This window comes from Pelodiscus sinensis, chromosome 12, assembly GCF_052426305.1.
Source record: "Pelodiscus sinensis isolate ZL-2025 chromosome 12, ASM5242630v1, whole genome shotgun sequence".
In the NCBI taxonomy this organism is placed as follows: domain Eukaryota; kingdom Metazoa; phylum Chordata; order Testudines; family Trionychidae; genus Pelodiscus; species Pelodiscus sinensis.
Window position 1 is genome coordinate 1,318,354 of NC_143063.1, and position 22,317 is coordinate 1,340,670.

The 22,317-nt window shown below is 60.1% G+C and overlaps 1 protein-coding gene and 1 long non-coding RNA gene across 4 annotated transcripts in view; one reads left to right on the forward strand and one right to left on the reverse strand.

Annotated features, from left to right (window-relative positions):
* CTCF (CCCTC-binding factor) overlaps positions 1 to 6,283 on the reverse strand; it is a 52,664-nt gene extending 46,381 nt beyond the window's left edge. The window contains exon 1 of one of the 3 annotated variants that reach the window (XM_075940681.2): positions 6,130 to 6,283. The gene's annotated coding sequence lies outside the window, so the exon portion shown is untranslated. Of the gene's footprint in view, positions 1 to 5,347; positions 5,608 to 6,129 lie in introns of those variants that run through there. The other 2 variants (XM_089781383.1, XM_075940682.2) reach the window with 2 other exon arrangements.
* Positions 5,602 to 22,158, forward strand: LOC142831134 (uncharacterized). Its single transcript, XR_012906789.2, has 2 exons — positions 5,602 to 5,852; positions 21,540 to 22,158. It is a non-coding gene; the product is annotated as an uncharacterized LOC142831134 (long non-coding RNA).
* Positions 22,159 to 22,317: the final 159 nt, after the last annotated feature.

The window sequence follows — 22,317 nt, forward strand, 5'->3', positions numbered from 1 at the left end:
GGGGACCTTGTGTGTAACCATGAAGGTTAATCATTGAGCCTGGGCTCATCAGTTAACTGCTTAAACACGTACTCCGACACATCCAGAACAGATACATAGTTTTAAAGTATACATTGAAAAAATCATTAAGCTTCATCCTCTGCCCATCCTTAAATTAAAATTAATGGAGATTGTCTATCTCCTAGAACTGGAAGGGGCCTTGAAAGGTCATCAAGTCCAGTCCCCTGCCTTCACAACAGGACCAAGTACCATCCCTGACAAATTTTTGCCCCAAATCCCTAGATAGCCTCTGCAAGGATTGAACTCACAACTCTGGATTTAGCAGGCCAATGCTCAAATAACTGAGCTATCCCTCCCCCCTTATGCCTCTCCAGCAGTGTACTAATAATCCCAACTGGAGCAAACCTACATGGTCTTTTCAGAATGTGGACTGCTGCTTAGAAGGCTTAGGGCGGGGGCTCTCAAATTTCTCTGCACCATGACCCCCCCTTCTAACAACATGAGGTCACACATAAGGAAAGACTGAAGCCTGATCCTGCTTCAGCCCTGCTGCCCCTGGAGGGGGGAGGCCAAAACCAAAGCTTCACTGCCCCAGGCTTGGATGGGGGTAGGGGCCAAAGCTGAAGGATTTCAGACTAGAGATGAGAAGGGCTAGCAAATGCTTATTGGATAGCGTGTGGACTAATTGTTTCCTCCTCCCCCTTGCTGCCTCCATCAGAAAGAAACAGCACAGGGGAGGGGAGCAAGAAAGGGGTACTTCGAAGCAGCAGCGCTGACTGGAGCCTGGGGTCAGCTAGGGCTGATGCTACACTTCAAAGGTAGAGGCGCCCTATCGACTAATCGATGCAAAATGCATGGATTATTTGATTAGTCAATTACTCTATATTTAACATCTCTATTTCAGGCCCAGATAGGGGGCCTGTAACCTAAACCCTGCCACCAGAAGCCCTCTCTGGCTTTGGTCCAGGCAGTGTGGCTTGGGCTTTGGTCCGGGATCCCAGCAAGTCTAAGCCAACCCTTGCGTCTCCATTAAAATGGGGTAGTGACTCACTTTGGGGTCCTGATCCACAGTTTGAGAACCACTGCTCCAGGTCTCTCAATTGCTTGCGAAAGACAGCACTGTTAAGAGCTCTTCCACTGACTATGAGCTTCGTGACAATTTTTAAAATCAGCAGTTTAGAAGTTCCAATGCACAGCTGGGATCCTATTACAATAGAATCCATATAATCTTTCGTGAATATGTAAAAATACTTTACATTAAGTTAAAACAGTCAGTCTGAATACTAAAATAAGTCATTGTAGAAAGTAACCATCCCCCCCCACCCCAAAAAACAAATTTTAATCTTGAGATTACATTCTCAAGTATAAAAGGGACTCTCCAGAAACACCAACACCTCTAGAATATGGCCAGTGCAAAAAGCCTAATCCTGTTTCTGGACAGTTCCAAGGAGAAGCCTCCTATATCTCTAATCTCAGAGGCCTTGCTTTCACTCTATTTTCCTCTATTACACTACCCTCAATGTTAGTAAAGTACAGAAGCATAAACAAGCTGTGATGTTTTAACCTCTGTAACAAACAGACCTTGCTGGGCAAGATTCAATAAAACAGCAGCTAATACCTGTAGCCAGTGTATACTTATACTCCTATCATCATTTCCACCTGTAGTGCCCCACCCGTGGTAGTACAACTGTGAGAAACTAAAAAAAAAATGTTTATAATGAGCAAGTCTTTGCTAGAACAGATCCTCCACTGAGGGATTTGGGGGTGGGATGGAGAGAAGGGAAATAAGAATCATGGAGAGGCTTTTATAAATACAGGCTGAGCCCAAACTACCCATAGGTGGATTAAAATCTTTTCCTACCCCATCCCATTTAGGGCCAAAAAGTTTTATTATATAAGTGGAGTCAGCCGCTTGTTCCTCTTCTAGCTGGCTGCAAGGTTTTACCAGTGAGATTTGTCAGGAACACATCATGGTTGACAGGTGATGATTCAGAAGTCTACAGACAAGCAAGGTACGTTTGGGTACAAGTAGTACAGGTTTTTTTTAAACATCCTACAAAAGTAGTTTGCAACCTGGTATTAGACTGGCCCTTGACAATATAAACCTGAGTTCAGTTGTCTAAGTTTGAACTCTTAGGAAAAACAAAGTTATCTGGTGGAAATGCAACAGGTAAAAACAGCAAAGACACTTCAATTGGTCTTTTTGGGAAACTAAGATTTGGAGAACTTAACACTGAAAAAAAATTATTTGTTTATTCTAAATGAGATGCCCTCATTTTAAAATATTACTATGACTCAACAACTGACAAATGCAAAAGACCTATTTAATATTCACCTTATGAATTAAGACACTAGCCAATGTCCCCTCGAAACGTTTCCATCCATATGTAAAATAAACGTGTGCAGAGGCATTTGTGAACCAACAGAAACAAAAAACTTGTGTGCAGCACAGTGTGAAATCTTCAACGCTTGACAGTGACAGCTAAGACTAACTTTCATGGCAACACAAGAGAAATGCAATCCATTTACTATAACACAGCACAACAGATGATGAGCCATCTCATAAAACCCAAAACCAAACTCACATGATGAGCAAAATTGCTGTCTGCTGGACTTCCTAACACATGGCACAACTTCTGCATTCTTACCAGTCAGGATCAGGCAGCCCCACATTATAAAGCAGAGGTGGCCAAACTGACTAGCCCTCCAAGCTCCATATGACAGTCTTCAGAACTTTGAAAGCTGGGGCACACCAGCCAGAAGCTGCCACTTAGGGCTTTAGCCCTACTGCTACTGAAGTCCCACGCCCCCTTCTCACTGGACAGAAGCCTACCCCACTGCAGGGCAGTGATCCTGGAAGGGGGAGACTCCATAGGTGCAGGTGCAGAATGGAGGAGCACAGTGGATGCCTGCAAGCCACACTTTACTAGTAAAAGCTGCATGTGACTTTTGCAAGCCAGTTTGGCCACCTGTTATAAAAACACTCAGACTTGATGCTTTCTAGAGTAACACTATTTTAGGGTGAGGTAAGGTTCAATTTTACTTTTGTTGCTATTAAAAGCTTAATTCTACATCTACATGATTATGATCCATCTTCACTTACCATCAGGACAGAAGTAAACTGACTAAAAAAAACTTCTAAACCAGGATAGACTCATCAGTTGACTTTTTTGTCTACTCATTCTTAAGAGATACTAAAAGTGTCTGTCTAAACTAATTAGGTTCACTGCAAAGAACAAATATTCTATTTGTGTCTTGAACAGACTGGTGTAGCCAATCTGTAGGCTGAACGTGGATTATGTGAAAAGATTTGGGGGGGGTTAAGGGGAATAGGGACAGAGAATGAGTGAACTACATGAGGAAGTTGCATTTTAACTTAAAAGCTACATATTCTGAGTTAGAAAGTTAGAGATGAATATTAAGGGTTTTTAAAGGGAATTATCAGAACACAGCTTTATATTTTTCAATGAACTTGCTCCTTGAGACACTGTAGCACATTCTCAGACAACTTCAATATTTTACATAGTGTTCAGTCTGCCTACAGAAGAATTTAAAAAAACAAAACAAAACTTATTTTGACCAGTATTGATTGAACTGCGCATATAAAGTGGAATCAAATGAATGAAGAAAGCTTCAACAAACGTGTCAGTTCAGTAAGCTACACTAGAAAGTAATCACCAAACTAGAACTCAGGGAGAGTTAAAGCACTTGGGAAGAGGGATGGGGAACAGTAAGAGCAGTTTAGTTTGTATGGGTGCACTTAATGGTGGATTCTCCATTATTCTGGATTTCTAAAATGTGTATGTAAGAAGAGAGGAGGGATGCCCACTGATTACTGAATTCCTCAAGAAGTCCTCACAACAAAATCTGGGTACCATTAATTCTTCACACATACAGGCGGTCCCACTGGGAGACCACTTGTAGAGGGGGAGCAAGAGCTGTTACAATTAGTATAACTGGTCTCTAATAAAACCCCTAAGCTGACATAGGTAGAAAAACTAATAGGATTTTTTTTTAAGATTTAGGGAGAAGTCTGGCAGCAGTACATGCAAGGAGCAATGAGTTATGGAGTTAAAGGAGATTCTAGATGCTAAATAGATGTTTAACAAAGCTTATTTAAAGTCTTGTCTGCTCTAGAGATTTTTTTCCAGGTTTACCACTGTTGCCAACACCAGCTCAGCTACACCAGTGCTCGCTGTGTTAGAAGCCCTAACATAAGTGGCCCATGAGCCATCACCACAGCTCTTGGCATCATGCTGATTAGCTGTATTCAGAGTAAATAATCTGCATGGAGCTCAACACACCTGTGGCAGGCAGCTGCTGGACAGACTTGGGCTCCCAATACACACAAACTGTTTTAGCAGTAAAACTTTACTGCTGAGAGAGTTTCAGTTTAAAATACCAGGGAATCTTTTTAGAAAAAAGGACCTACGCAGCCAAGAGTGGGAGAATTCCCTAAAATTGTCAGTATAGAGGCAACCTCAGAACTGCATTACATACCTATAGTAAGAGCAGCACAAAAAAGGGAACAGACCAAAAGAGGCAAGCTGAAATAAACAACGTAATGTTTATGATTTGTGCTCATTTATATAAAAGCAGCAAGAATTTGGGAATGGCCGAGACAGTCCTAACCCGTGTTAAGACTAACAGAAGAGCAATTCTTGAACATAAAACTATAGGTGAAAGACATTAAGTCTTGGGCTGGGCAATCTAAGGGATTTCACGGAAACAATTTATACATAGAGGATTAAGGAAAATCTACATGAAAACAAAAAAAATGGTCTCCAAGGTATGACCGTAATGAACAGTGAGAGCAGAACAACATTGACAGGGCAGTAGTAACTGGCAACAACACAACCATAAGTCAGTGGAAAAATCACATCCAGAACCTGGCCTGCTGATACTACAAACAATTTTCTCCTTTGAACAACTCACTCTGGAGGAGAATCCTCACTTATTCTTCAGCTACAGCTACATCCAAACAAAAGTTGTATGAGAACCCACAAAACTACTTAAGACATATTCATATGAACCTTGGTCATCTGACGCTGCCAAAAGGTGTGTCTGCTTGTGAGGTTGTGCCATTTACTAAAGTATATCAATATTACATCCATCCTTCAAAATATTCATCTTAAATAAGCCTCAACAAGAATTCTGAACAATCTGGTTTTAAAGAAATTTCCCTTCGCTGTTCAACTTTTTTATTCCTGGGGTATAAATGCACTAGTTCTCTAGTCAAAGGCCTTAAGTTCAATATAAAAATGTCAGAGTTAATCATCAGAAAGCAGCACAAATGGACAAGGCTTTTTGGGGCATGTTTCATCTTTAAAGATGCTCTAGCGCTCACCCCGTTAATGCTCAGCTAAGTGGCCATCACCTTTAGCTTCCCCACCACTTCTCATGCTAGCCCCTGCCAACGTGTGGTCACCCCTCGCTGTCACGCCGCTCAGCCGATTTCCGAGGCGCCGCGTGCCTAGCTAGCCGCAGGGCCAGTGCGGGGTCTCGGTGGCAGCGGCGCTAGGCAGCCCTACGAGCCCTGCCCGGAACTCGCTGCCACACGCGGGTCACTGGCCGGCCCCCGAGCGCCACGGGCAGCGGGGCAGGAGCCGCCCGGCCGGAAACGCGGCCCCGGCGCCGAGCGCTGCGGCTGCCCGCGCGGGCCGAGCGAGCGGGCGGGCGGGGCCGGGCCGGGCTGCATGGCGCTGCTCAGCCTGCCTTGCAGAGGGAGCTCGAGTCCCGCGCTGCGCCTCGCCGCGCCTCTCCCTCCGCAGCGCACACGGCGGCGGCCGGGAGCGGGGCACGCAGCCGCCGAGCGCGCCGGCCGGGCGGCGGGCAGGAGGCGCCGCGGGCAGGTGCGGGGCCGGGGCCGGGCGCGCGGGAACAAAGGCCGGGGCGGCGGGCGGGCGGGAAGATGGAGGCGGGCGGGCGGGCGCGCGGCGCCGGGCGGGCGGGCGGCAATGGCGGCGGCGGCGGCGGGCGGGCAGGCGCGGCCGCGCTGGGGACGATAGAGGGAGACAAAGCCCCCTGCTTCCCCGGCGGCGGCCGCTGCGGGGCCCCAGCCAAACCGGAGCCCCATCGTGACACCTAGAGGCCGGAGAAAGCGACTGCAAACCCCCCGCCGCCGCTTACCTGCGCCCGGCCGCGCCAGGCCCACGCCCGCCGCCGGAGCCCGCCGAGCCGCCGCGCCCCGCGCGCCCCGGCCCCCGCCGAGCCGCCGCGCCCCGCACGCCCCGCCGCGGCCGCCGCTCGCGCTCAGCCCCCGCTCGCGGTTTAATCGCTCCACAGCCGCTTCGGACACAAAATGGCGGCGGCGGGACGCAGTGCGCCTGCGCGGGCCCGGCTGCCGCGGCCGCCGGAGCTGGGCGCGAGAAGGGGGAGCGGCGAGGGGCCGCGCGGGGCACCATGGGAGGGGGCCCAGCGCGCCAACTTCAAACGGCCCCGTGGCCCGACACGCCGCGGACCCGCGCGCGCGGCGTCACGTGTTGCGTCACGCGCGCGGCCGCCCGCCCGCCCAAACCGTTGCGCCGGGAGGGCGGCTGAGGGGTAGCGGCGCGAGCCGGGCAGGGCCGGCGGGATCCGCCCGCGGCAGGACCTCTGAGGGGGCGCGCGGCGCGTTCCCGCTCACGTCGCCGGCCTCGTGCCGAATCAGTTTTGTTGCTTGCACCGAGACGCGCGCGGCTGCGCACCACCAGCAGGAGCTGGGAGCTCTGCCAGTCCGCGGGCGGCACCCAGCCCACAGGGACCCTGGCCGCTGCCAGGACGCGCGAGCGGCAGGGTTCGGGGGGGGCCTGTAACCCACTCCGGGGCCCAAGGCTCGAGGTGCTGCTGGGGGCCGGGTGCGACGCGGTGCTGGGTTGCCGGGTGTGACGTGCTGCTGGGTGCCGGGTTGCCAGGTGTGACGTGCTGCTGGTTGCCGGGTTGCCAGGTGTGACGTGCTGCTGGTTGCCGGGTTGCCGGGTGTGACGTGCTGCTGGTTGCCGGGTTGCCGGGTGTGACATGCTGCTGGAGGTGCTGCTGGGTGCCGGGTTGCCGGGTGTGACGTGCTGCTGGAGGTGCTGCTGGGTGCCGGGTTGCCGGGTGTGACGTGCTGCTGGTTGCCGGGTTGCCAGGTGTGACGTGCTGCTGGTTGCCGGGTTGCCGGGTGTGACGTGCTGCTGGTTGCCGGGTTGCCGGGTGTGACATGCTGCTGGAGGTGCTGCTGGGTGCCGGGTTGCCGGGTGTGACGTGCTGCTGGAGGTGCTGCTGGGTGCCGGGTTGCCGGGTGTGACGTGCTGCTGGAGGTGCTGCTGGGTGCCGGGTTGCCGGGTGTGACGCGCTGCTGGAGGTGCTGCTGGGTGCCGGGTTGCTGGGTGTGACGTGCTGCTGGGTGCTGGGTTGCCAGGTGTGACGTGCTGCTGGGTGCCGGGTTGCCGGGTGTGACGCGCTGCTGGAGGTGCTGCTGGGTGCCGGGTTGCTGGGTGTGACATGCTTCTGGGTGCTGGGTTGCCAGGTGTGACGTGCTGCTGGTTGCCGGGTTGCCGGGTGTGACGTGCTGCTGGTTGCCGGGTTGCCGGGTGTGACGTGCTGCTGGAGGTGCTGCTGGGTGCCGGGTTGCTGGGTGTGACGTGCTGCTGGTTGCCGGGTTGCCGGGTGTGACGTGCTGCTGGAGGTGCTGCTGGGTGCCGGGTTGCCGGGTGTGACGTGCTGCTGGAGGTGCTGCTGGGTGCCGGGTTGCCGGGTGTGACGTGCTGCTGGAGCTGCTGCTGGGTGCCGTGTTGCCAGGTGTGACGTGCTGCTGGAGGTGCTGCTGGGTGCCGGGTTGCCGGGTGTGACGTGCTGCTGGGTGCCGGGTTGCCAGGTGTGACGTGCTGCTGGGTGCCGGGTTGCCAGGTGTGACGTGCTGCTGGGTGCCGGGTTGCCAGGTGTGACGTGCTGCTGGAGGTGCTGCTGGGTGCCTGGTTGCTGGGTGTGACGTGCTGCTGGGTGCTGGGTTGCCAGGTGTGACGTGCTGCTGGTTGCCGGGTTGCCGGGTGTGACGTGCTGCTGGTTGCCGGGTTGCCGGGTGTGACGTGCTGCTGGAGGTGCTGCTGGGTGCCGGGTTGCCGGGTGTGACGCGCTGCTGGAGGTGCTGCTGGGTGCCGGGTTGCTGGGTGTGACGTGCTGCTGGGTGCCGGGTTGCCAGGTGTGACGTGCTGCTGGTTGCCGGGTTGCCAGGTGTGACGTGCTGCTGGTTGCCGGGTTGCCGGGTGTGACGTGCTGCTGGTTGCCGGGTTGCCGGGTGTGACGTGCTGCTGGAGGTGCTGCTGGGTGCCGGGTTGCCGGGTGTGACGTGCTGCTGGAGGTGCTGCTGGGTGCCGGGTTGCCGGGTGTGACGTGCTGCTGGAGGTGCTGCTGGGTGCCGGGTTGCCGGGTGTGACGTGCTGCTGGAGGTGCTGCTGGGTGCCGGGTTGCTGGGTGTGACATGCTGCTGGGTGCTGGGTTGCCAGGTGTGACGTGCTGCTGGTTGCCGGGTTGCCGGGTGTGACGTGCTGCTGGTTGCCGGGTTGCCGGGTGTGACGTGCTGCTGGAGGTGCTGCTGGGTGCCGGGTTGCTGGGTGTGACGTGCTGCTGGTTGCCGGGTTGCCGGGTGTGACGTGCTGCTGGAGGTGCTGCTGGGTGCCGGGTTGCCGGGTGTGACGTGCTGCTGGAGGTGCTGCTGGGTGCCGGGTTGCCGGGTGTGACGTGCTGCTGGAGCTGCTGCTGGGTGCCGTGTTGCCAGGTGTGACGTGCTGCTGGAGGTGCTGCTGGGTGCCGGGTTGCCGGGTGTGACGTGCTGCTGGGTGCCGGGTTGCCAGGTGTGACGTGCTGCTGGGTGCCGGGTTGCCAGGTGTGACGTGCTGCTGGAGGTGCTGCTGGGTGCCTGGTTGCTGGGTGTGACGTGCTGCTGGGTGCTGGGTTGCCAGGTGTGACGTGCTGCTGGTTGCCGGGTTGCCGGGTGTGACGTGCTGCTGGTTGCCGGGTTGCCGGGTGTGACGTGCTGCTGGAGGTGCTGCTGGGTGCCGGGTTGCCGGGTGTGACGCGCTGCTGGAGGTGCTGCTGGGTGCCGGGTTGCTGGGTGTGACGTGCTGCTGGGTGCCGGGTTGCCAGGTGTGACGTGCTGCTGGTTGCCGGGTTGCCAGGTGTGACGTGCTGCTGGTTGCCGGGTTGCCGGGTGTGACGTGCTGCTGGTTGCCGGGTTGCCGGGTGTGACGTGCTGCTGGAGGTGCTGCTGGGTGCCGGGTTGCCGGGTGTGACGTGCTGCTGGAGGTGCTGCTGGGTGCCGGGTTGCCGGGTGTGACGTGCTGCTGGAGGTGCTGCTGGGTGCCGTGTTGCCGGGTGTGACGTGCTGCTGGAGGTGCTGCTGGGTGCCGGGTTGCCGGGTGTGACGTGCTGCTGGGTGCCGGGTTGCCAGGTGTGACGTGCTGCTGGGTGCTGGGTTGCCAGGTGTGAGGTGCTGCTGGGTGCCGGGTTGCCAGGTGTGACGTGCTGCTGGAGGTGCTGCTGGGTGCCTGGTTGCTGGGTGTGACGTGCTGCTGGGTGCTGGGTTGCCAGGTGTGACGTGCTGCTGGTTGCCGGGTTGCCGGGTGTGACGTGCTGCTGGTTGCCGGGTTGCCGGGTGTGACGTGCTGCTGGAGGTGCTGCTGGGTGCCGGGTTGCCGGGTGTGACGCGCTGCTGGAGGTGCTGCTGGGTGCCGGGTTGCTGGGTGTGACGTGCTGCTGGGTGCTGGGTTCCCAGGTGTGACGTGCTGCTGGTTGCCGGGTTGCCGGGTGTGACGTGCTGCTGGTTGCCGGGTTGCCGGGTGTGACGTGCTGCTGGAGGTGCTGCTGGGTGCCGGGTTGCCGGGTGTGACGTGCTGCTGGAGGTGCTGCTGGGTGCCGGGTTGCCGGGTGTGACGTGCTGCTGGAGGTGCTGCTGGGTGCCGTGTTGCCAGGTGTGACGTGCTGCTGGAGGTGCTGCTGGGTGCCGGGTTGCCGGGTGTGACGTGCTGCTGGGTGCCGGGTTGCCAGGTGTGACGTGCTGCTGGGTGCTGGGTTGCCAGGTGTGAGGTGCTGCTGGGTGCCGGGTTGCCAGGTGTGACGTGCTGCTGGAGGTGCTGCTGGGTGCCTGGTTGCTGGGTGTGACGTGCTGCTGGGTGCTGGGTTGCCAGGTGTGACGTGCTGCTGGTTGCCGGGTTGCCGGGTGTGACGTGCTGCTGGTTGCCGGGTTGCAGGGTGTGACGTGCTGCTGGAGGTGCTGCTGGGTGCCGGGTTGCCGGGTGTGACGCGCTGCTGGAGGTGCTGCTGGGTGCCGGGTTGCTGGGTGTGACGTGCTGCTGGGTGCTGGGTTGCCAGGTGTGACGTGCTGCTGGTTGCCGGGTTGCCGGGTGTGACGTGCTGCTGGTTGCCGGGTTGCCGGGTGTGACGTGCTGCTGGAGGTGCTGCTGGGTGCCGGGTTGCCGGGTGTGACGTGCTGCTGGAGGTGCTGCTGGGTGCTGGGTTGCCGGGTGTGACGTGCTGCTGGACGTGCTGCTGGGTGCCGGGTTGCTGGGTGTGACGTGCTGCTGGGTGCTGGGTTGCCAGGTGTGACGTGCTGCTGGTTGCCGGGTTGCCAGGTGTGACGTGCTGCTGGTTGCCGGGTTGCCAGGTGTGACGTGCTGCTGGTTGCCGGGTTGCCGGGTGTGACGTGCTGCTGGAGGTGCTGCTGGGTGCCGGGTTGCCGGGTGTCGGGTTGCCGGGTGTGAGGTGCTGCTGGGTGCCGTGTTGCCGGGTGTCGGGTTGCCGGGTGTGACGTGCTGCTGGAGGTGCTGCTGGGTGCCGTGTTGCCGGGTGTCGGGTTGCCGGGTGTGAGGTGCTGCTGGGTGCCGTGTTGCTGGGTGTGACGTGCTGCTGGAGGTGCTGCTGGGTGCCGTGTTGCCGGGTGTCGGGTTGCCGGGTGTGAGGTGCTGCTGGGTGCCGGGTTGCCGGGTGTGATGTGCTGCTGGTTGCCGGGTTGCCGGGTGTGCCGTGCTGCTGGAGGTGCTGCTGGGTGCCGGGTTGCCGGGTGTGACGTGCTGCTGGAGGTGCTGCTGGTTGCCGGGTTGCCGGGTGTGACGTGCTGCTGGAGGTGCTGCTGGGTGCCGTGTTGCCGGGTGTCGGGTTGCCGGGTGTGACGTGCTGCTGGAGGTGCTGCTGGGTGCCGGGTTGCCGGGTGTGACGTGCTGCTGGAGGTGCTGCTGGGAGCCGGGTTGCCGGGTGTGATGTGCTGCTGGAGGTGCTGCTGGGTGCCGGGTTGCCGGGTGTGACGTGCTGCTGGAGGTGCTGCTGGGAGCCGGGTTGCTGGGTGTGACGTGCTGCTGGAGGTGCTGCTGGGTGCCGGGTTGCTGGGTGTGACGTGCTGCTGGGTGACGTGCTGCTGGGTTCTGGGTTGCCGGGTGTGACGTGCTGCTGGAGGTGCTGCTGGGTGCCGGGTTGCCGGGTGTGACGTGCTGCTGGAGGTGCTGCTGGGTGCTGGGTTGCCGGGTGTGACGTGCTGCTGGGTGCCGTGTTGCCAGGTGTGACGTGCTGCTGGAGGTGCTGCTGGGTGCCGTGTTGCCGGGTGTCGGGTTGCCGGGTGTGAGGTGCTGCTGGGTGCCGGGTTGCCGGGTGTGACGTGCTGCTGGAGGTGCTGCTGGTTGCCGGGTTGCCGGGTGTGACGTGCTGCTGGAGGTGCTGCTGGGTGCCGGGTTGCCGGGTGTGACGTGCTACTGGAGGTGCTGCTGGGTGCTGGGTTGCTGGGTGTGACGTGCTGCTGGGTGACGTGCTGCTGGGTGCTCGGTTGCCGGGTGTGACGTGCTGCTGGAGGTGCTGCTGGGTGCTGGGTTGCCAGGTGTGATGTGCTGCTGGGTGTCGTGTTGCCGGGTGTGACGTGCTGCTGGAGGTGCTGCTGGGTGCTGGGTTGCCGGGTGTGACGTGCTGCTGGGTGCCGTGTTGCCGGGTGTGACGTGCTGCTGGAGGTGCTGCTGGGTGCTGGGTTGCCAGGTGTGATGTGCTGCTGGGTGCCGTGTTGCCGGGTGTGACGTGCTGCTGGAGGTGCTGCTCGGTGCTGGGTTGCCGGGTGTGACGTGCTGCTGGGTGCCGGGATGCCGGGTGTGACGTGCTGCTGGAGGTGCTGCTGGGTGCCGGGTTGCCGGGTGTGACGTGCTACTGGGTGCCGTGTTGCCAGGTGTGACGTGCTGCTGAAGGTGCTGCTGGGTGCCGGGTTGCCAGGTGTGACGTGCTGCTGGGTGCTGGGTTGCCGGGTGCGACGTGCTGCTGGAGGTGCTGCTGGGTGCTGGGTTGCCGGGTCTGACGTGCTACTGTAGGTGCTGCCGGGTGCCGGGTTGCCGGGTGTGACGTGCTGCTGGAGGTGTTGCTGGGTGCTGGGTTGCTGGGTCTGACGTGCTACTGTAGGTGCTGCTGGGTGCCGGGTTGCCGGGTGTGACATGCTGCTGGAGGTGCTGCTGGGTGCCGGGTTGCCGGGTGTGATGTGCTGCTGGAGGTGCTGCTGGGTGCCGGGTTGCCGGGTGTGACGTGCTGCTGGAGGTGCTGCTGGTTGCCGGGTTGCCGGGTGTGACGTGCTACTGTAGGTTCTGCTGGGTGCCGGGTTGCCGGGTGTGATGTGCTGCTGGAGGTGCTGCTGGGTGCCGGGTTGCCGGGTGTGACGTGCTGCTGGGTGCCGGGTTGCCGCGTGCGACGCGCTGCAAGAGGTGCTGCTGGGTGCCGGGTTGCCGGGTGTGACGCGCTGCTGGAGGTGCTGCTGGTTGCCGGGTTGCCGGGTGTGACGTGCTGCTGGGTGCCGGGTTGCCAGGTGTGACGTGCTGCTGGAGGTGCTGCTCGGTGCCGGGTTGCCGGGTGTGACGTGCTGCTGGAGGTGCTGCTGGGTGCCTGGTTGCTGGGTGTGACGTGCTGCTGGGTGCTGGGTTGCCAGGTGTGACGTGCTGCTGGTTGCCGGGTTGCCGGGTGTGACGTGCTGCTGGTTGCCGGGTGTGACGTGCTGCTGGAGGTGCTGCTGGGTGCCGGGTTGCCGGGTGTGACGCGCTGCTGGAGGTGCTGCTGGGTGCCGGGTTGCTGGGTGTGACGTGCTGCTGGGTGCTGGGTTGCCAGGTGTGACGTGCTGCTGGGTGCCGGGTTGCCGCGTGCGACGCGCTGCAAGAGGTGCTGCTGGGTGCCGGGTTGCCGGGTGTGACGCGCTGCTGGAGGTGCTGCTGGTTGCCGGGTTGCCGGGTGTGACGTGCTGCTGGGTGCCGGGTTGCCAGGTGTGACGTGCTGCTGGAGGTGCTGCTCGGTGCCGGGTTGCCGGGTGTGACGTGCTGCTGGAGGTGCTGCTGGGTGCCTGGTTGCTGGGTGTGACGTGCTGCTGGGTGCTGGGTTGCCAGGTGTGACGTGCTGCTGGTTGCCGGGTTGCCGGGTGTGACGTGCTGCTGGTTGCCGGGTGTGACGTGCTGCTGGAGGTGCTGCTGGGTGCCGGGTTGCCGGGTGTGACGCGCTGCTGGAGGTGCTGCTGGGTGCCGGGTTGCTGGGTGTGACGTGCTGCTGGGTGCTGGGTTGCCAGGTGTGACGTGCTGCTGGTTGCCGGGTTGCCGGGTGTGACGTGCTGCTGGTTGCCGGGTTGCCGGGTGTGACGTGCTGCTGGAGGTGCTGCTGGGTGCCGGGTTGCCGGGTGTGACGTGCTGCTGGAGGTGCTGCTGGGTGCCGGGTTGCCGGGTGTGACGTGCTGCTGGAGGTGCTGCTGGGTGCCGTGTTGCCAGGTGTGACGTTCTGCTGGAGGTGCTGCTGGGTGCCGGGTTGCCGGGTGTGACGTGCTGCTGGAGGTGCTGCTGGGTGCTGGGTTGCCGGGTGTGACGTGCTACTGGGTGCCGGGTTGCCAGGTGTGACGTGCTGCTGGACGTGCTGCTGGGTGCCGGGTTGCTGGGTGTGACGTGCTGCTGGGTGCTGGGTTGCCAGGTGTGACGTGCTGCTGGTTGCCGGGTTGCCAGGTGTGACGTGCTGCTGGTTGCCGGGTTGCCGGGTGTGACGTGCTGCTGGAGGTGCTGCTGGGTGCCGGATTGCCGGGTGTCGGGTTGCCGGGTGTGAGGTGCTGCTGGGTGCCGTGTTGCCGGGTGTGACGTGCTGCTGGGTGCCGTGTTGCCGGGTGTCGGGTTGCCGGGTGTGACGTGCTGCTGGAGGTGCTGCTGGGTGCCGTGTTGCCGGGTGTCGGGTTGCCGGGTGTGAGGTGCTGCTGGGTGCCGTGTTGCCGGGTGTGACGTGCTGCTGGAGGTGCTGCTGGGTGCCGTGTTGCCGGGTGTCGGGTTGCCGGGTGTGAGGTGCTGCTGGGTGCCGGGTTGCCGGGTGTGATGTGCTGCTGGTTGCCGGGTTGCCGGGTGTGACGTGCTGCTGGAGGTGCTGCTGGGTGCCGTGTTGCCGGGTGTCGGGTTGCCGGGTGTGACGTGCTGCTGGAGGTGCTGCTGGGTGCCGGGTTGCCGGGTGTGACGTGCTGCTGGAGGTGCTGCTGGGAGCCGGGTTGCCGGGTGTGATGTGCTGCTGGAGGTGCTGCTGGGTGCCGGGTTGCCGGGTGTGACGTGCTGCTGGAGGTGCTGCTGGGAGCCGGGTTGCCGGGTGTGACGTGCTGCTGGAGGTGCTGCTGGGTGCCGGGTTGCTGGGTGTGACGTGCTGCTGGGTGACGTGCTGCTGGGTGCTGGGTTGCCGGGTGTGACGTGCTGCTGGAGGTGCTGCTGGGTGCCGGGTTGCCGGGTGTGACGTGCTGCTGGAGGTGCTGCTGGGTGCCGGGTTGCCGGGTGTCGGGTTGCCGGGTGTGACGTGCTGCTGGAGGTGCTGCTGGGTGCCGGGTTGCCGGGTGTGACGTGCTGCTGGAGGTGCTGCTGGGAGCCGGGTTGCCGGGTGTGATGTGCTGCTGGAGGTGCTGCTGGGTGCCGGGTTGCCGGGTGTGACGTGCTGCTGGAGGTGCTGCTGGGAGCCGGGTTGCCGGGTGTGACGTGCTGCTGGAGGTGCTGCTGGGTGCCGGGTTGCTGGGTGTGACGTGCTGCTGGGTGACGTGCTGCTGGGTGCTGGGTTGCCGGGTGTGACGTGCTGCTGGAGGTGCTGCTGGGTGCCGGGTTGCCGGGTGTGACGTGCTGCTGGAGGTGCTGCTGGGTGCTGGGTTGCCGGGTGTGACGTGTTGCCAGGTGTGACGTGCTGCTGGAGGTGCTGCTGGGTGCCGTGTTGCCGGGTGTCGGGTTGCCGGGTGTGAGGTGCTGCTGGGTGCCGGGTTGCCGGGTGTGACGTGCTGCTGGAGGTGCTGCTGGTTGCCGGGTTGCCGGGTGTGACGTGCTGCTGGAGGTGCTGCTGGGTGCCGGGTTGCCGGGTGTGACGTGCTACTGGAGGTGCTGCTGGGTGCCGGGTTGCTGGGTGTGACGTGCTGCTGGGTGCTGGGTTGCCGGGTGTGACGTGCTGCTGGAGGTGCTGCTGGGTGCTGGGTTGCCAGGTGTGATGTGCTGCTGGGTGTCGTGTTGCCGGGTGTGACGTGCTGCTGGAGGTGCTGCTGGGTGCTGGGTTGCCGGGTGTGACGTGCTGCTGGGTGCCGTGTTGCCGGGTGTGACGTGCTGCTGGAGGTGCTGCTGGGTGCTGGGTTGCCAGGTGTGATGTGCTGCTGGGTGCCGTGTTGCCGGGTGTGACGTGCTGCTGGAGGTGCTGCTCGGTGCTGGGTTGCCGGGTGTGACGTGCTGCTGGGTGCCGGGATGCCGGGTGTGACGTGCTGCTGGAGGTGCTGCTGGGTGCCGGGTTGCCGGGTGTGACGTGCTACTGGGTGCCGTGTTGCCAGGTGTGACGTGCTGCTGAAGGTGCTGCTGGGTGCCGGGTTGCCAGGTGTGACGTGCTGCTGGGTGCTGGGTTGCCGGGTGCGACGTGCTGCTGGAGGTGCTGCTGGGTGCTGGGTTGCCGGGTCTGACGTGCTACTGTAGGTGCTGCCGGGTGCCGGGTTGCCGGGTGTGACGTGCTGCTGGAGGTGTTGCTGGGTGCTGGGTTGCCGGGTCTGACGTGCTACTGTAGGTGCTGCTGGGTGCCGGGTTGCCGGGTGTGACATGCTGCTGGAGGTGCTGCTGGGTGCCGGGTTGCCGGGTGTGATGTGCTGCTGGAGGTGCTGCTGGGTGCCGGGTTGCCGGGTGTGACGTGCTGCTGGAGGTGCTGCTGGTTGCCGGGTTGCCGGGTGTGACGTGCTACTGTAGGTGCTGCTGGGTGCCGGGTTGCCGGGTGTGATGTGCTGCTGGAGGTGCTGCTGGGTGCCGGGTTGCCGGGTGTGACGTGCTGCTGGGTGCCGGGTTGCCGGGTGCGACGCGCTGCAAGAGGTGCTGCTGGGTGCCGGGTTGCCGGGTGTGACGCGCTGCTGGAGGTGCTGCTGGTTGCCGGGTTGCCGGGTGTGACGTGCTGCTGGGTGCCGGGTTGCCAGGTGTGACGTGCTGCTGGAGGTGCTGCTCGGTGCCGGGTTGCCGGGTGTGACGTGCTGCTGGAGGTGCTGCTCGGTGCCGGGTTGCCGGGTGTGACGTGCTGCTGGAGGTGCTGCTGGGTGCCGGATTGCCGGGTGTGACGTGCTGCTGGAGGTGCTGCTGGGTGCCGGGTGTGACGTGCTGCTGGGTGCCGGGTTGCCGGGTGTGACGCGCTGCTGGAGGTGCTGCTGGTTGCCGGGTTGCCGGGTGTGACGTGCTGCTGGGTGCCGGGTTGCCAAGTGTGACGTGCTGCTGGAGGTGCTGCTCGGTGCCGGGTTGCCGGGTGTGACGTGCTGCTGGAGGTGCTGCTGGATGCCGGGTTGCCGGGTGTGACGTGCTGCTGGAGGTGCTGCTGGGTGCCGGGTTGCCGGGTGTGACGTGCTGCTGGAGGTGCTGCTGGTTGCCGGGTTGCCGGGTGTGACGTGCTACTGTAGGTGCTGCTGGGTGCCGGGTTGCCGGGTGTGATGTGCTGCTGGAGGTGCTGCTGGGTGCCGGGTTGCCGGGTGTGACGTGCTGCTGGGTGCCGGGTTGCCGGGTGTGATGTGCTGCTGGAGGTGCTGCTGGTTGCCGGGTTGCCGGGTGTGACGTGCTACTGGGTGCTGGGTTGCCGGGTGTGACGTGCTGCTGGAGGTGCTGCTGGGTGCCGGGTTGCCGGGTGTGACGTGCTGCTGGGTGCTGGGTTGCCAGGTGTGACGTGCTGCTGGGTGCCGGGTTGCCAGGTGTGACGTGCTGCTGGGTGCCGGGTTGCCAGGTGTGACGTGCTGCTGGGTGCCGTGTTGCCAGGTGTGACGTGCTGCTGGTTGCCGGGTTGCCAGGTGTGACGTGCTGCTGGTTGCCGGGTTGCCGGGTGTGACGTGCTTCTGGAGGTGCTGCTGGGTGCCGGGTTGCCGGGTGTCGGGTTGCCGGGTGTGAGGTGCTGCTGGGTGCCGTGTTGCCGGGTGTGACGTGCTGCTGGGTGCCGTGTTGCCGGGTGTCGGGTTGCCGGGTGTGACGTGCTGCTGGAGGTGCGGCTGGGTGCCGTGTTGCCGGGTGTCGGGTTGCCGGGTGTGAGGTGCTGCTGGGTGCCGTGTTGCCGGGTGTGACGTGCTGCTGGAGGTGCTGCTGGGTGCCGTGTTGCCGGGTGTCGGGTTGCCGGGTGTGAGGTGCTGCTGGGTGCCGGGTTGCCGGGTGTGATGTGCTGCTGGTTGCCGGGTTGCCGGGTGTGACGTGCTGCTGGAGGTGCTGGTGGGTTCCGGGTTGTCGGGTGTGACGTGCTGCTGGAGGTGCTGCTGGGTGCCGGGTTGCCGGGTGTGACGTGCTGCTGGAGGTGCTGCTGGTTGCCGGGTTGCCGGGTGTGACGTGCTGCTGGAGGTGCTGCTGGGTGCCGTGTTGCCGGGTGTCGGGTTGCCGGGTGTGACGTGCTGCTGGAGGTGCTGCTGGTTGCCGCGTTGCCGGGTGTGACGTGCTGCTGGAGGTGCTGCTGGGTGCCGGGTTGCCGGGTGTGACGTGCTACTGGAGGTGCTGCTGGGTGCCTGGTTGCTGGGTGTGACGTGCTGCTGGGTGACGTGCTGCTGGGTGCTGGGTTGCCGGGTGTGATGTGCTGCTGGAGGTGCTGCTGGGTGCCGTGTTGCCGGGTGTGACGTGCTGCTGGAGGTGCTGCCGGGTGTCGGGTTGCCGGGTGTGAGGTGCTGCTGGGTGCCGGGTTGCCGGGTGTGATGTGCTGCTGGAGGTGCTGCTGGTTGCCGGGTTGCCGGGTGTGACGTGCTACTGGAGGTGCTGCTGGGTGCCGGGTTGCTGGGTGTGACGTGCTGCTGGGTGACGTGCTGCTGGGTGCTGGGTTGCCGGGTGTGACGTGCTGCTGGAGGTGCTGCTGGGTGCCGTGTTGCCGGGTGTGACGTGCTGCTGGAGGTGCTGCTGGGTGCTGGGTTGCCAGGTGTGATGTGCTGCTGGGTGTCGTGTTGCCGGGTGTGACGTGCTGCTGGAGGTGCTGCTGGGTGCTGGGTTGCCGGGTGTGACGTGCTGCTGGGTGCCGTGTTGCCGGGTGTGACGTGCTGCTGGAGGTGCTGCTCGGTGCTGGGTTGCCAGGTGTGATGTGCTGCTGGGTGCCGTGTTGCCGGGTGTGACGTGCTGCTGGAGGTGCTGCTGGGTGCTGGGTTGCCAGGTGTGATGTGCTGCTGGGTGCCGTGTTGCCGGGTGTGACGTGCTGCTGGAGGTGCTGCTGGGTGCTGGGTTGCCAGGTGTGATGTGCTGCTGGGTGCCGTGTTGCCGGGTGTGACGTGCTGCTGGAGGTGCTGCTGGGTGCTGGGTTGCCGGGTGTGACGTGCTGCTGGGTGCCGTGTTGCCGGGTGTGACGTGCTGCTGGAGGTGCTGCTGGGTGCTGGGTTGCCAGGTGTGATGTGCTGCTGGGTGCCGTGTTGCCGGGTGTGACGTGCTGCTGGAGGTGCTGCTCGGTGCTGGGTTGCCGGGTGTGACGTGCTGCTGGGTGCCGGGATGCCGGGTGTGACGTGCTGCTGGAGGTGCTGCTGGGTGCCGGGTTGCCGGGTGTGACGTGCTACTGGGTGCCGTGTTGCCAGGTGTGACGTGCTGCTGAAGGTGCTGCTGGGTGCCGGGTTGCCAGGTGTGACGTGCTGCTGGGTGCTGGGTTGCCGGGTGCGACGTGCTGCTGGGTGCTGGGTTGCCGGGTCTGACGTGCTACTGTAGGTGCTGCCGGGTGCCGGGTTGCCGGGTGTGACGTGCTGCTGGAGGTGCTGCTGGGTGCTGGGTTGCCGGGTCTGACGTGCTACTGTAGGTGCTGCTGGGTGCCGGGTTGCCGGGTGTGACGTGCTGCTGGAGGTGCTGCTGGGTGCCGGGTTGCCGGGTGTGACGTGCTGCTGGGTGCCGGGTTGCCGGGTGCGACGCGCTGCAAGAGGTGCTGCTGGGTGCCGGGTTGCCGGGTGTGACGTGCTGCTGGGTGTGACGCGCTGCTGGAGGTGCTGCTGGTTGCCGGGTTGCCGGGTGTGACGTGCTGCTGGGTGCCGGGTTGCCAGGTGTGACGTGCTGCTGGAGGTGCTGCTCGGTGCCGGGTTGCCGGGTGTGACGTGCTGCTGGGTGCCGTGTTGCTGGGTGTGACGTGCTGCTGGGTGCTGGGTTGCCGGGTGTGACGTGCTGCTGGAGGTGCTGCTGGGTGCCGTGTTGCCGGGTGTGACGTGCTGCTGGGTGCTGGGTTGCCGGGTGTGACGTGCTGCTGGACGTGTTGCTGGGTGCCTTGTTGCCGGGTGTGACGTGCTGCTGGAGGTGCTGCTGGTTGCAGGGTTTAACAAGCCACTGAGTGCAGGATTGCTGGGTCTGTGTGCTGCTGGAGGAACTGCTGGGCCTGGGGTTGCTGGGTTTGACGTGCGCTGGAGGAGCTGCTTATTCAGGGATGCCAAGGTTTGATGCGACGCTGCATGAGCCACCAGGATGCACAGTTGCTGGCTTTGAGGTGCTGCTGGTTGCAGGGTTGCTCGGTTTGATGAGTCGCTTAGCGTAGAGCTGCTGGGTTTGATGTTCTGCTGGAGGAGCTGCTGGGTGCAGGGTTGCAGGTTTTGACGGACAGCTGGGCTAGGCAGTGGGCACAGGGTTTCCAGGTTTTGATGTGCTGGTGGGGTTCAGGGCTGCTGGCTCCTGACTGTGCACAGGCACAAGGCAGTCTGTGCAACGCAGCCAGGAGCCTATGGAAGACTGCCAGGAGTCAGGGCACCCGGAAAGCCCCGAGCTGGACGAAGGTCAGATTATGTCAGTGTATTTCTGCGGTCTTCTCTCTTGTGTAGCCTTTCTCTGCGTGCTAAAGCCTTAGTACACTTTCTCATGCTAAGGGATCCAGAAGCAAGAAGATTAATGTTTTGCTTCTGATACTGACATTACTTCCCGCTTGTAGGTTGTCCATTGAGCTCTGGGGATGAGAGTTGCCCAAACAAGTGAGTTACAATTATGCCCATAAAGTCAATTTGGAGTGTCACTCTGGTTCCCGCATATCACAAAACCACAAGCCACTACTGTAAGGGCCACCTTTTTAGCCATTGCTTACCGGTGCCTTGGAGTTTTAACATCCCTTTCTGTGAGGCAGGCTGCGGATGTGGCATACTGCCATGAAGTGATCTCCTCACTATGAGTGCTTGATCAGATGACTTTGATTTTCAGCCAAGCCTTTTTCTAAGGTCCTGTCTACTTGGGATGTACAATCCTGTTTGTTTAGTTAACCCGTTAAATATTAAGTTTAACTGGTTAACTGATTAAACGGGGATGGGCTGGTGCGGGAGGGGCCTGCTTCTGGGTAACTGTTAAGTTATCCAGTAAGCATCACCCTACCTCTTCACATCCCTAATGTCTACACTTGCCGAGTTCTGACATTAGTGGGTCACTAGCCCCAGTGAAACTGACAAAGGGAAAGTGCTGGTTTGTGTATTCACTAACTTCCACAGGAGGCAGACTGTTTACGTTTGCAGCTTTTCCGTTAGTGGTGAGCACAGCGCCCTTAAGGCAGCTGTCCCACAGTGCAGCTCTCTCCATTTGGATGACAGGCCGGATGGGTGATTGTGGGGCATGCAGAGCCCTCTCTCTTCAAACACTGGTCAGCTCCACATTGCTCCACACAGGGCCTTGTTTGCTCCATAGAGCAGGCATTGGCGCCTGACTAGATGGTAATGAGCATTTGACAAAATGGGATGGGGTGGATGTCTGTTTAGCTGGCCTCAGAGCAGCAGAGGTGCTGGCTAGAGAGGTCATCTAGGCGCTGTGGGATATCGTGCAGAGGCTAAAAGCTCTGTAAGCAGCAAGAATGAGTCTTCACTTGCACATCATGGCAAAAGCATCACTGGTAAGAGCTGTATGCCAGTCGTGGAGTGGCTTTCTTTTAGGAATGCCTCTTGAGTTCCACTGTAAGCCATCTTTGGCGAATATTGACACTCCTACGGTGTTTGTGCAAAAAAGGGAGTTTTCCGCTTTAAATGGCAAGTGTAGATATGCCCTAAGTGTTCAGCCCTTGAGTGTGGATCTGACATTTGATAAGGAATGGGACTGACAAGGTCTGAACAATGTTTCAGCAGATAAATGTGGGTTTCTTACCTTCCTGGAAAGCAGTGAGGTTCTTAACCCGTTTCTCTCCCCATGCAGGTCTGCTCTCACAACACTTTCTGTGTCTATCTTCTGTCTCCAACCAAGTCTGCCTGTTTCTCAGGGGTTTGCCAACTTCCACAGAGCCTTCTGTTCCCAGCACTTCCTCTCTGCTCCAGGGGAATTGCCCCAAACCTCTTGTTAGCAGTGAAGAGAAGGGAACCTCCATGAGTCCAGTTACAGTCTCAGACAAAATGAGCTTAAGGTGGAGTTAATGTTGAGAATAAAAATGTCAGTAACTTCAGGATAAAAGAGTTGCATTGACAGCATAATTATCCCCCAAAGAAGTGTTACAAATAGGGTCGTCAAGCAATTAAAAAGAATGAAGTGTGCAATTAATCGTGCTATTAAACAATAAGCACATACTATTTATTGAAATATTTGTGGGTGTTTTCTACATTTTGAAATATGTTCATTTCAATTACAGCACACAATACAAAGTGTATAGTGCTCACTTTATATTTGTTTGATTACAAATACTTGCACTTAGAAAAAAGAAATCGTATTTTTCAGTTCACCTTAAGCAAATACTGTAGTGCAATCTCTTTATTAGGAAAGTTGAACTTAACATTCAGAATTATGTAAAAAAATCTTTCAAAAATAAAACTGTGTAAAAGGTTATAGATCCTTCCTCTTAGGGGGAAGGAAGGTTGCCGAGTGAGCCCTCCCTACAGTGGCAGCCATCCTATGTCCTAAGGGTGCAAGGCTCAGGTTGGTCAAGGGCGGGGCTTGAACCCTGGACCTGTGCTTTGTGATCTGGTACATGGGATCTCACTGC